Below are 11,057 nucleotides of genomic sequence, written 5' to 3' on the forward strand. Positions count from 1 at the left end.
TGGGATTAAAGGCAGGTAACACCACAACTGGCAAGAATGTTCCTTTTTTTTTTTTTTTTTGAGTGTTCCATTTTTATGATCTCACAAAAAAACTTCCTTCCATCTATGTCACAATCTGTTTTTCATCTGGTTTTAAAGGTCTTATTATTTCAGGCATTTGGAGTGAGATCTTTGTGCACCCTGGCACTCAAGCTCTGTGTCATAGGTATTAGCAACATCTGTACTTTTTGAAAGGCTGTGATTTCAAAGGAATCACTCATAAGGAATCAATAACATGATGAATATAAATATTGTCATCAAACAGATGGCTTTGTCTAGGCATGTTCACTACCTTGTATATTTAGAAGAATCTTCTGACAAAATGATCGTTTTGTTCACGTGATATCAAAATATCCTGTGACTGGCACAAAATTGATCTGTTATTTCTAGACCCCTGTTCTCTTCAGTATACTAAATAAGTCTATTTTCTCTCTTTACTCGGATTAAAATAGGCTGAGCTGCTGCCTTAGCCATTTGAACTGCTATAGCATGATGCCCCTTACTGGATTTATTGCTCCCATTGTGGAATCTGAAAACACTGAAAGGTCATCTTTTCTATCCAGCAAGGGTTTCCTTTATAGGTAGCCATTCTCAGGCTGTGTCCCTTCATGCAGAACTGGTGGAGATTTCTCCTATGGGGAGGGGGCCTTCTTCATGGGGGTGCCAATCACTTCCATAACACTTCTTCCCTCTGTCTAGTCTCTTCCCTAAGGCTTTGCTTCCTCATTATAGAAACCGATTACACAAATCACATCTTAAGTCTTCAGTTGGCAATAATGTGATGAAATAGGGCTGTACAATGAAGATTGCCCATTCTGATATTGCCCCAACTTACACATTTTTTTTTATATACAATGAAATTTTATTCACCCATGAAGATAAATGGTAATATGAACTTTACAGGAAAATGGATGGATCTGGAAAAAATATCTTATGAATGTTACCCACACTCAGAGACACAAATACAGCATAATTTGCTCTCATTGTTGGTCCTAGCTTTATATATATATATATATATATATATATATATATATATATATATATATATGAAGTTATAGATCATGTAAACAGAAAGGGAACCAGGTGAGGGGAGGAGGTAATTGAATACATATGTCATAGAAGCAGGTAGGAAGCGATAGGATGTGGAAGGTCATGGGGAGGGGCAGGAGGTGTTGGGCAACAAATTACATTTGAAATCCACAGTGAAACCTTATACTTTGTCTGCTAATTAAACCTTAAAGTTAGAAGGAAACAAAAAAAAAAAGTCTTCAGTTGGTTCTGTAAAGTACTGACAACAGGAAGAATTTGGCTTAGGATTCCCTGGAGATGCCATGGGGCATCAGGAAAGAGTCTGTCTGGGAGATGACATTCTGGGATTGGAGCTGAGAGAGCACCCGTGAATCTCAGATTACCAATACCTACAGGAGTCCCTCCATCTTAGAGAGAAAACGCCCAGTGCCTTCAAGAGAAATCTGCCTTTCCCGGAGCCTGGACCTCCCATGTACCTCTGCGCTGTAAGAACCTGACTCAGAGTCAGTATCTCAGTTGTACTCACAACCACACAACTCTGTCCTAAGTTCAACATGGAAATCTCCAGAATAAAATTCCATCTCATTATACAAAGGTTGGGATGAAACTTTAGCATATAAAATGTTTGCTGTCTTAGTGTTTTATTGCTGTGAAGAGACGCCACGACAACAGCAGCTCCTATAAGAGAAAACATTTAATTGGGACTGACTTACATTTCAGAGGTTTAGTCCATTATTGTCATGAGGGCAAGACTTGGTACTGGGGACATAGTAGAGAGTTCTCCATCTAGATTTGCAGGCAGCAGGAAAAGACACTGAGCCACTCAGCCTGGCTTGAGCTTCTGACACCTCAAAATCCACACAGTGACTACAACACACTTTCTCTGACAGGGTCACACCTACTCCAACAAGGTTACACCTCTAGTAATGACAGTCTCTGATTCTAGGGGGGCTTTCTCATTCAAACCACCATACCTACCATACAGAAGTGTGGTTTTTAACTCATGTCAGATTCAAATGTTTGGTTCACTCCCTTCTAGGACACTAGACAAAGACAGCAGGGTACTGGGAGGCTGGCTGTAGCTTGTGGCTGCCTCCTCCAGGTTGGTGAATCCATTGGACCATAACTCACTCAAGTCTTTGTAACTGCATAATCATTTTCTACCTGGGTACAAATGACTGGCTGCCGAAGGACACATTCCTTCATTTTCCTGAATATAACAAAGGCTCGGCACGCCTCCATCTTTTCTCATCATAACATTCTCTGTGTTGTTATAAACTTTACTTTCTCCATATTGACATCAATCAGAAGAGACTGAAACCTGAATCACAATGCATCCTAGATTGATTCAAACAATAGGCCACAGGACCATACAAGACAGAAGGAGGAGTATGTGAGGATCAAAGTAGCTTAGAAAAGAATGGTGACAGCACCTGCAGCAGTGGGGCCATCCTTCTCCCTTCATTGTGAGGGAAGATGTAGTCCTCATCACGGTAATGGATGTTGGGTCCATTGTGGTGCTCTCTTGAGGTATGGGAAGGATGCGTAGGTGAGAATTTGTGCTACAGACTGCTGGCAGGTTTGTATGAACCATGGAAGTTCTCATAGGAAGACTCCTTGACTTCAGTATGTGCTACAGAATTATCTTACAGGCACTGGTGCAGCCTCTGGCATTTGTTGGAATTATTGCCCACTAAGGTTAGGGTTTGTGTAGCCCTAAGTATCATGATCTTTCTTGAGAGCATTCAAGCATGTAGGCATCGCATGGTTGATCTTTAGCGGAAGCAGTAGGAAAAGATACCACCCTGGGCACCTTAATGGTGCACTCACTATTGTCTGTTGCAGTGATAAAACACAAGGATCAGAAGCAGATCATGGAAATATATATATATATATAAAGTCCTTTATTTTGAAATCCTAAAATAAAATTTCACTCTGAGTTAAGAAAGTCCTGCCATAGCAAACCACTGAACTGAGAACGGGACCCCGTTGAAGGAATCAGAGAAAGAACTGGAAGAGCTTGAAGGGGCTCGAGACCCCAAAAGTACAACAATGTCAAGCAACCAGAGCTTCCAGGGACTAAGCCACTACCCAAAGACTAGACATGGACTGACCCTGGACTCTGACCTCATAGGTAGCAATGAATAGCCTAGTAAGAGCACCAGTGGAAGGGGAAGCCCTTGGTCCTGCCAAGACTGAACCCCCAGTGAATGTGATTGTTGGGGGGAGGGCGGCAATGGGGGGAGGGTGGGGAGGGGAACACCCATGAGGAAGTGGGGGGGAGGGGTTAGGGGGATGTTTGCCCGGAGACCGGGAAAGGGAATGGCATTCGAAATGTAAATAAGAAATACTCAAGTTAATAAAAAAAAGAAAGAAAAAAAGTAAACTATCACAGCAGAGGATGTAGCATTTTTTTGTATTTGTCATATTATTGTTAATGAGTCACTATATGGTGTTTAACATACACATACCCTACATTTGTCTTGCATTTTGAGTGGAAAAATTCTCACTAAATTTGATTTTAAATAAATGACAAATGTCTATGCTTCTAAAAAAAAGAAAAAAGAAAAAAAGAAAGTCCTGCCATGAGTGTCTGCTGATTGTGAACCACAGAATTAACTATTTGTGGAAACAGGAAACACATGGGAGAGGGCATTGTAGAGTAGAAAACCAGAAGTCAAAAGAGACTGGAGACGACTGACTAGAAAACTGTTGTATTTGGACAGAGCCAGCTAACAAGACAGACAAAGCCTCCATCAGTGAGGAGTTTTGAGGTTATGTTTTCCTGTGGGGCAACCGAACCTTTTTCTGTACCCAGTCTTTGTAGGATAGAGAAACAACGGGCACATCTGCCATGCAATTGACAAAGGAAAGATCTTTTATCGCCCAAATCCATATTCATGCAGATGTTTCTGTCAACTTAGCCACATCCCAGCCCTGAAGAGGCAAAGAGAATGGAGATGGTGTTGTGTGATCACAGTCCTGGGAAAGGGGCTGGAACATTGACTTCCCAGCAGATTTCCATCCTACAAGTGTCACAGTGGTGACTTAATGGCTCAGACAGCCCATAACACATCGTATGTCATCTCAGAATAAAGGTCGACATCAGCCTTGACCGCTGATGGTAGCTTGGGAATGATCAGGGAGGCAGAATTATAGACAGAAATCAGACTCCATCTGGGAATAACAGGCATCAGACTCATTAACAGATATTTACACTATTATAAAACTGTTAATTAATAATGTGTGTGTGATGAGAGTGGCATGTGTGGATGTATGATGTGTGTGTGCACACATGTGTGTCCATGTGTGTATGCCAGAGCGTCATCACTCTCTGCCCTTTTCCCTTGAGACACAGTCTCTCGCTATCTTGCTAATCTTGGAACTCACCATTTCAACTCAGTGACTGACTGACCAGAATATCCAGGCAATCCTCCTGTGTGTACACACACACACACACACACACACAATTGAGATTACAGATGTGCATTTTGCCATCCCTATCTTTTATGTGGGTTCCAGGGATCAAACAGATCCTCATGTTTCTGTAGAAAACAATTTTACCTACTGAACCTATCTTCAGTCCGCTATAGCATGTGTTTGGTGTCTATGGTGACAGGAGCCAGTTTTTTTCAATGTCCTAGTGTTTCCTGAAGTTCCAATGTGACTTGGAACCTTACGGGGGGAGTGAGGGAAAACCCCACCAGCACAGCAGGAGACACAGTGATACCTGATGGTCTTAGACTTCTTAGAAAACAGGCTGATTTTTTTTATAAGATATCCCAGGCTCTGGATGGCTCAATGTCTTAAATGCCAGACTATAGTTAAAAAAAATGTTTTAGGAAGAAAGGAAATTGTTGGAGCATTTTAGAAAAACACTAAAGATGGGCTTCTTGGAAATAGAGTGAAAGTGCTGAATGGGAAATATTTTTATTTTAGATTTTCTTTTTTACACTCCAGATTTTATTCCCCTCCTGGTCTACCCTCCCACTGTTCCACATCCCATACCTTCTCCACCCCAACCCCCATCTCCTCGAGGATGTGCCCCACCCTACCCACCCCACCAGACCTCTAAACTCCCTTGGGCCTCCAGTCTCTTGAGGGTTAGGTGCATCTTCTCTGACTGAACCCAGACCTGGGAGTCCTCTGCTGTCTATGTGTTGGGGACCTCATCCCAGCTGGTGTATGCTGCCTGGTTGGTGATCCAGTGTCTGAGAGATCTCAGGGGTTCAGGTTAGTTGAGACTGCTGGTCCTCCTACAGGGTCATTCTCCTCCTCAGCTTCCTCCAGCTTTTCCGTAATTCAACCGGAGGAGTCAGCAGCTTCTGTCCATTGGTTGGGTGTAAATAACTGCATCTGACTCTTTCAGCTGCTTGCTGGGTCTTTCGGAGGGTAGTCATGATGGGTCCCTTTTGTAGCCTCAGTAATGGTGTCAGGTCTTTGGGCCTCCCATTGAGCTGGATCCCACTTTGGGGCTGTTGCTGGACCTTCTTTTCCTCAGGCTCTTCTCCATTTCCATCCCTGCAGTTCTTCCTTCCTACAGATTCAGGATATAGGGACAAGCCATGTGCTAACACATCTCAGAAGCTCACTGTTTGGAGTGGCCACACAGATTGTATCTTCCTTTCCCACTCTCTTCAGTCTGTATCCCCTGTGTCTCTTGGGTCCTCAGATACTTTCAATATGTGTCCAGGAGAGATACAGGTTTTACATTGTGCTTTGACTCAAACCCAAGACTTGTGGCAGGAAAAGAAAGCACTTCACCAACTGTTATTCCCAGTCCAGACACTTTATTTTTGTGCTGGAAAATGAGTAATGACTCGAACCTTAGAGACCTGAACAACCTGGGTGTTGTGGTGAAGGTCCTATTCTAGCTGTTCTCAGAAAACAGGGCTTGTGGGAGTGTAGAAAAAAAAACAATGGCATGCATGAGACACACCACCATTCTTCCTCTATTGAGGATCTCAGTGAACTCTGGGAGGTGGTGGAGGGGGAAAACAATACATAAAAAGAAAAGGTGATGGGAGAAAAGGATCAATCCTCTCCATATGCAAAGCCTCAAAGCTGATGTTTAAGAAAAGAAGGCAGAAGGAAGAACAGGAAAGAAGATGGACTCTTCTGTCACAGTAAAGACACGAAGGAAGGGCACAAGGAACTGAGACCTAAGGATGGAGATGAGGACAGCAATAAGCTTTTGAAGGTCTGATTCCTGATGTTTAAGCTCCTTAATCATGAGGAATGTGAGTTAAGAGCTACAGGAAGAGTATCTTCACAGTTGTGTGAAACATTCACTAACATGCAAATTCTAATGCCTTTAAGAGCCATCAGGAGGCCTAGAAAGCAGAAACGGAAGAGCTGAGGAGGGTAGGATCTAATGAGCTCAGCAAGAATCTGTAAGTCTGGCCACGCAGATGATCAGAGATGGGGAAGGAGGTCTGTGATTAAAGTGAGAGTGGCTCCATCCATTACGGAAATGACACTAGCAATACCATGTTCACATTTCACAGAACACGGTGAGCAAATTGCCTTGTAGATGGTCATAGTTAGAATTAGAGCCAGCATTTGCCTTGGCTGACAATGGTATCAGTTTGTGCTGATTTATTCCAGATGCTGTGATGCTCCTTGAGCTAATTTTGTATCAGGTGCAGGGATAACCTGTGTGTTCCTCTCCCCCTATCTTCTTGGTGAGGAGCCTGTGCTATAGATGTTGCCATGGAAGTTTTTATGATGATATTCTCAGATCCAAAATGTGTGTATTTTTATTTGACTTCCTTTAGACACTGTCAGGAACTATAGCTATTCTTATGGCCATGGAACAGAACATAGTAATAGATCATTGTCTATACAAAATTCAGATATGAATAAAATCTCTGCCCTGGTTGATAATGTCTTTGAATCTGGAGAAGCCATTTCAGACCCTGGAGTTCTGATGCTATTTTGAGTTCAAACTGTACCTCAGGAGATTAGGGGGAGCCATCTTTAGCTTTGGTTGCTTCCTGTGTACCTGAGTCACCAGCACTGATATAGCTGCTCACCATGAAGAAGAGTCCTTTGTGTTCATGAGGTGCAGAGGATATCAACACAAGCAGGGAAATTCAAAGCTCTTACTGATCTGAGCCAGGAGTTTGACAAGGGCCTGGATTTGTCTTTTTTCTCCTGGCTTTATCATGTGTCTATCAAAATTAAGACACATGAGCTTGAGACAATTTGTGCTTGGTGGAAAGCTATTCACAGATCACACAGTGACATTAAACATTAAAGGTTTCGGAGGCAACAGTATTCTTCAGCTTCAAAGGGAGGAGAGTAGAAATAGAAACAGAATGTGCACTGATGATGGAAGAATGGAAACCAAGGTGCAGAGGAGCTGACAAAGCAGCTTAGGCGTGAGATCAGAGCTACAGTCTTGATCCCAGCTGCAGAGGCAAGAGGGAAAGACCATGTCTAGAGGAAGGACTAGGCAGACACACGGACATCAGCTTCAGTGAGGAGAAATACAGGCAGACAGCAGTGGGGTGTGGCCATGTCAGTGGCAGGGACTAAATCAAGCTGAAGCTCTAGGGACAGTTGGGGTTGTCCCTCTGTCCATCCTCAAAATATGCGGTGGAAGACAAGGTGAAGGCTTTGCAGGAAATCTCCTAGATGAGACTTTTCTGACAGTTTGTGATAATTTAAACTGTTTTGTCCCCATGCAGAGCGGAGAGGAAGATTAGGTATTAATAGAATGTAAGGCAAATGAATAATGTACTGAGTGTAGTTTTTCCATTCGAATATACAAGGACAGAAACAGAGTGATGGAGAGCAAAAGAAGCCCTCTTTCTATCCTCCATTGTAGTAGGTTTGCTTTAACTTCAGTATTTCCAATAGCATGAGCTCAATATCTGCCCTGGGGTACAGTGGACACAGAACATCTTACAGCATCTCAGTGTTGGTGATGCACCACGTCCTTTAAACCCATCAGACTAAGCTCAAAACTAAAGGCATTGAACACCCTGAGTGCAGAGGTGAGGAGTCTGTAAAAGCCAAGTGTTGATACAGAGTTTTAGGGCCCAAATCTCAAGACCATTAACAAATGCTACATAAATTCCTAACTAGTTAAAGCCAGTGTCAACCCCAGAGAACTACATCTTCTTCAGTGTATCATATCTTTTGTGATTATTTGTGGTCACTATTAAGAGTAAAAGGTTTTTGTCATGAATTGAATGTGATATGTCCTGTGATATCTCATTTGTTTAGACATTTGGTCGCTAAGGCGACCCTGTTTGAGTACTTAGGGAATCCTTGGGTGTGTAGACTGGTGGGAGACACTGGGTTCTTAGGAGACCCGGGAAACTGTTAGGGCATTGAAACCAGTTCCCACACGCTCTGCTGCCAGCGCCAGCAGGTGAACCCTCCATCGTGCTGTGCCTGAACCTCTGAAAGCCTGAGCCAAAACATCCTCTGCTGTTCAGAGGTTGTTTTATGCCATGGATTTGGAAAGACCCATGAAAAGGTAAAACTGGTTAAAAGTTTTGGCTAGATGTTTTTAGGTCACAGGTCCCATGACCTCACAAGGAGCCATTGTGAGAAATGCTAGCCCATTGTAAGGTAGCAGTTGAACCTGAATCTGGTTCTTCTACTGCTGTAAGCTAGCTGCTTGTTGGCTAAAAGCAGTTGGACTCAGAATTGTGTTCTGAGATCTTTATTTTTTATTTCCTTTGTTTGGAATTGAACATCTGTGGTCCCCATAGACCTGAACATAGTGAATTTGCTTCCTGGTGGATTGGCGTTGGAGTAGGGATTTGGATTTACTGTTCAAAGTTTTAGATTTAGTTTGTGCATTTGCTTTGGGTGGGTTTTTTTCTCCATCTTTATTAAATTGGGTATTTCTTATTTACATTTCAATTGTTATTACCTTTCCCGGTTTCCACGCAAACATCCCCCTAACCCCTCCCCATCCCCTTCTATATGGGTGTTCCTCTCCCCATCCTCTCCCCATTACCACCATCTCCCCAACAATCACGTTCACTGGGGGTTCAGTCTTGGCAGCTTTGGGTGTTTTTTATCATCTATTTTCTATTATCCTCGTTTCATTTATCTTTGATGTTTTGCACATTGGTTTATTTCTATACCTTAAGACCTTGTTACTATGTATATAGTAACAAATAAAAAATAATAAAATAAGGAGTTTGACTATGTCATGCACTGGGATCCTACTTCCCTATTTCCTATCCTAGTTAAGAATCTTCCGCTGCCACCATGCAACTCAGGAGATAAAACGTGCCCTGGGGGATCTTAAGGGACAGCACATTTCCTCATTGAATCACAGTGTTAAGGACAGGCCTCTATCACTACAATTCCCATTAATATGAGTTTAAGAAAAAGGGATCCAGTATGTTGCCTGTGGAGATGGGGAAGTTTGAGGTAGGCGGAGTCATTGTAGAATTTGAGGGTCTGAGTGAAAAAGACTGAGAATGGGAAACTCATCATCAACAGGAAGTCTGTCACCATCTTCCAAGAGCAAGATTCCACTAACATCAAATGGGATGATGCTGGTGCTGAATATGTTGTGGAGTCTACTGGAGACTTTACCACCATGGAAAAGGCCCAGGCTCATTTGAAGGGTGTGGTCAAAAGGGTCATCATCTCTGCCCTTTCTGATGATGCCGCCATATTTGTGATGAGTGTGAACCATGAGAAATATGACAACTTGCTTAAGATTATTAGCAATGCATCCTGCACCATAAACTGCTTAGCCCCCTGGCCAAGGTCATCCATGACAACTTTTGCATCATGGAAAAAGGGCTCATGACCACAACTCATGCCATCACTGCCACTCAGAAAACTCTACAAAGCTGTGGTGAGAAGGCAATGGGGCTGCCAAGAACATCATCCCTGCATCCACTGGTGCTGCCAAGGCTGTGGGCAAAGTCATCCCAGAACTGAATAGGAATCTCACTGGCATGGCTTTCTGCGTTCCTACCCCAGTGTGCCCATTGTGGATCTGACATGACACCTGGAGAAACCTGACATCAAGAAGGTGGTAAAGGAGGTATTTAAGGATCCACTAAAGGGAATCCTGGGCTATGCTGAGGACCTGGTTGTCTCCTGTGACTTCAGTAGTAACTCCCACTCTTCCACCTTTGATGCTAGGGCTGGCATTGCTCTCAATGACAACTTTGTAAAGCTCATTTCCTGGTATGACAATGAATATGGCTACAGCAACAGGGTGGTGGGCCTCATGGCCTACATGGCCTCCAAGGGGTAAGAAACCCCGGACTACCCACCCCAGCAAGTATACTGAGAGCAAGAGAGAGGCCGTCGGTCGCTGAAGAGTCTCTGACCCAACACTGATCATTTCCCTCACAGTTTCCATTCCAGACCCTCATAATAATGAGAGGGGCCTAGGGAGCCCTACTTTCTTGAATACCATCAATAAAGTTCACTGCACCCACAAAAGGTCCTTTTCAATAATTTTTCTTTGCTATATTGTTCTCTGCCTTTGACTGTTTTATTTTATTTTATTTTACTACTTTTAAAATCTCAACTGTTTAGGGTAAAGAATTTCCCTCTGAAACTGGGAAAAAGTTCATCCGCTCTGTTACATTACTGCAGCCTCTGTCATGTGCCTACAATGCTCCCCTTTTGACTAAGATTCCACCTACACAACCGTGGCTGTAGTTAGGCTCAGTATATCTCTGGAACTGGCATGTTATTGACAACCAACCTTATATACTTGTATATTTCAGAAAATAACAGAATTTTATTCTCAGTGGCTGAACATGGCCTCTTCTCTTGACCTCCTTGCCTGCTTGTTTTTGTGTAATTTACCAAAGAATCTATTTTCAGATGTACATGTAGATTTTCATCAAGGATATTAAAATACATTGTGCATGCATGCACGTGTACATACATTTGTGCTTACATGTATGTGTCGGGTTTTTTTTTTTTTTTTTGGTATTAGGGTAATACTAGCTTTTAGACTAAGAGTGGAATAATCTTTCCTTGTCTCT

The 11,057-nt window shown here is 42.8% G+C and overlaps 1 pseudogene; it reads left to right on the forward strand.

Annotated features, from left to right (window-relative positions):
- The first annotated feature begins 6,299 nt into the window (after window positions 1-6,299).
- Window positions 6,300-10,203, forward strand: LOC134480936 (glyceraldehyde-3-phosphate dehydrogenase-like; annotated as a pseudogene).
- The last annotated feature ends 854 nt before the right edge of the window (window positions 10,204-11,057 follow it).

The sequence above is a fragment of the Rattus norvegicus genome, chromosome 11, assembly GCF_036323735.1.
Source record: "Rattus norvegicus strain BN/NHsdMcwi chromosome 11, GRCr8, whole genome shotgun sequence".
Classification (NCBI taxonomy): domain Eukaryota; kingdom Metazoa; phylum Chordata; class Mammalia; order Rodentia; family Muridae; genus Rattus; species Rattus norvegicus.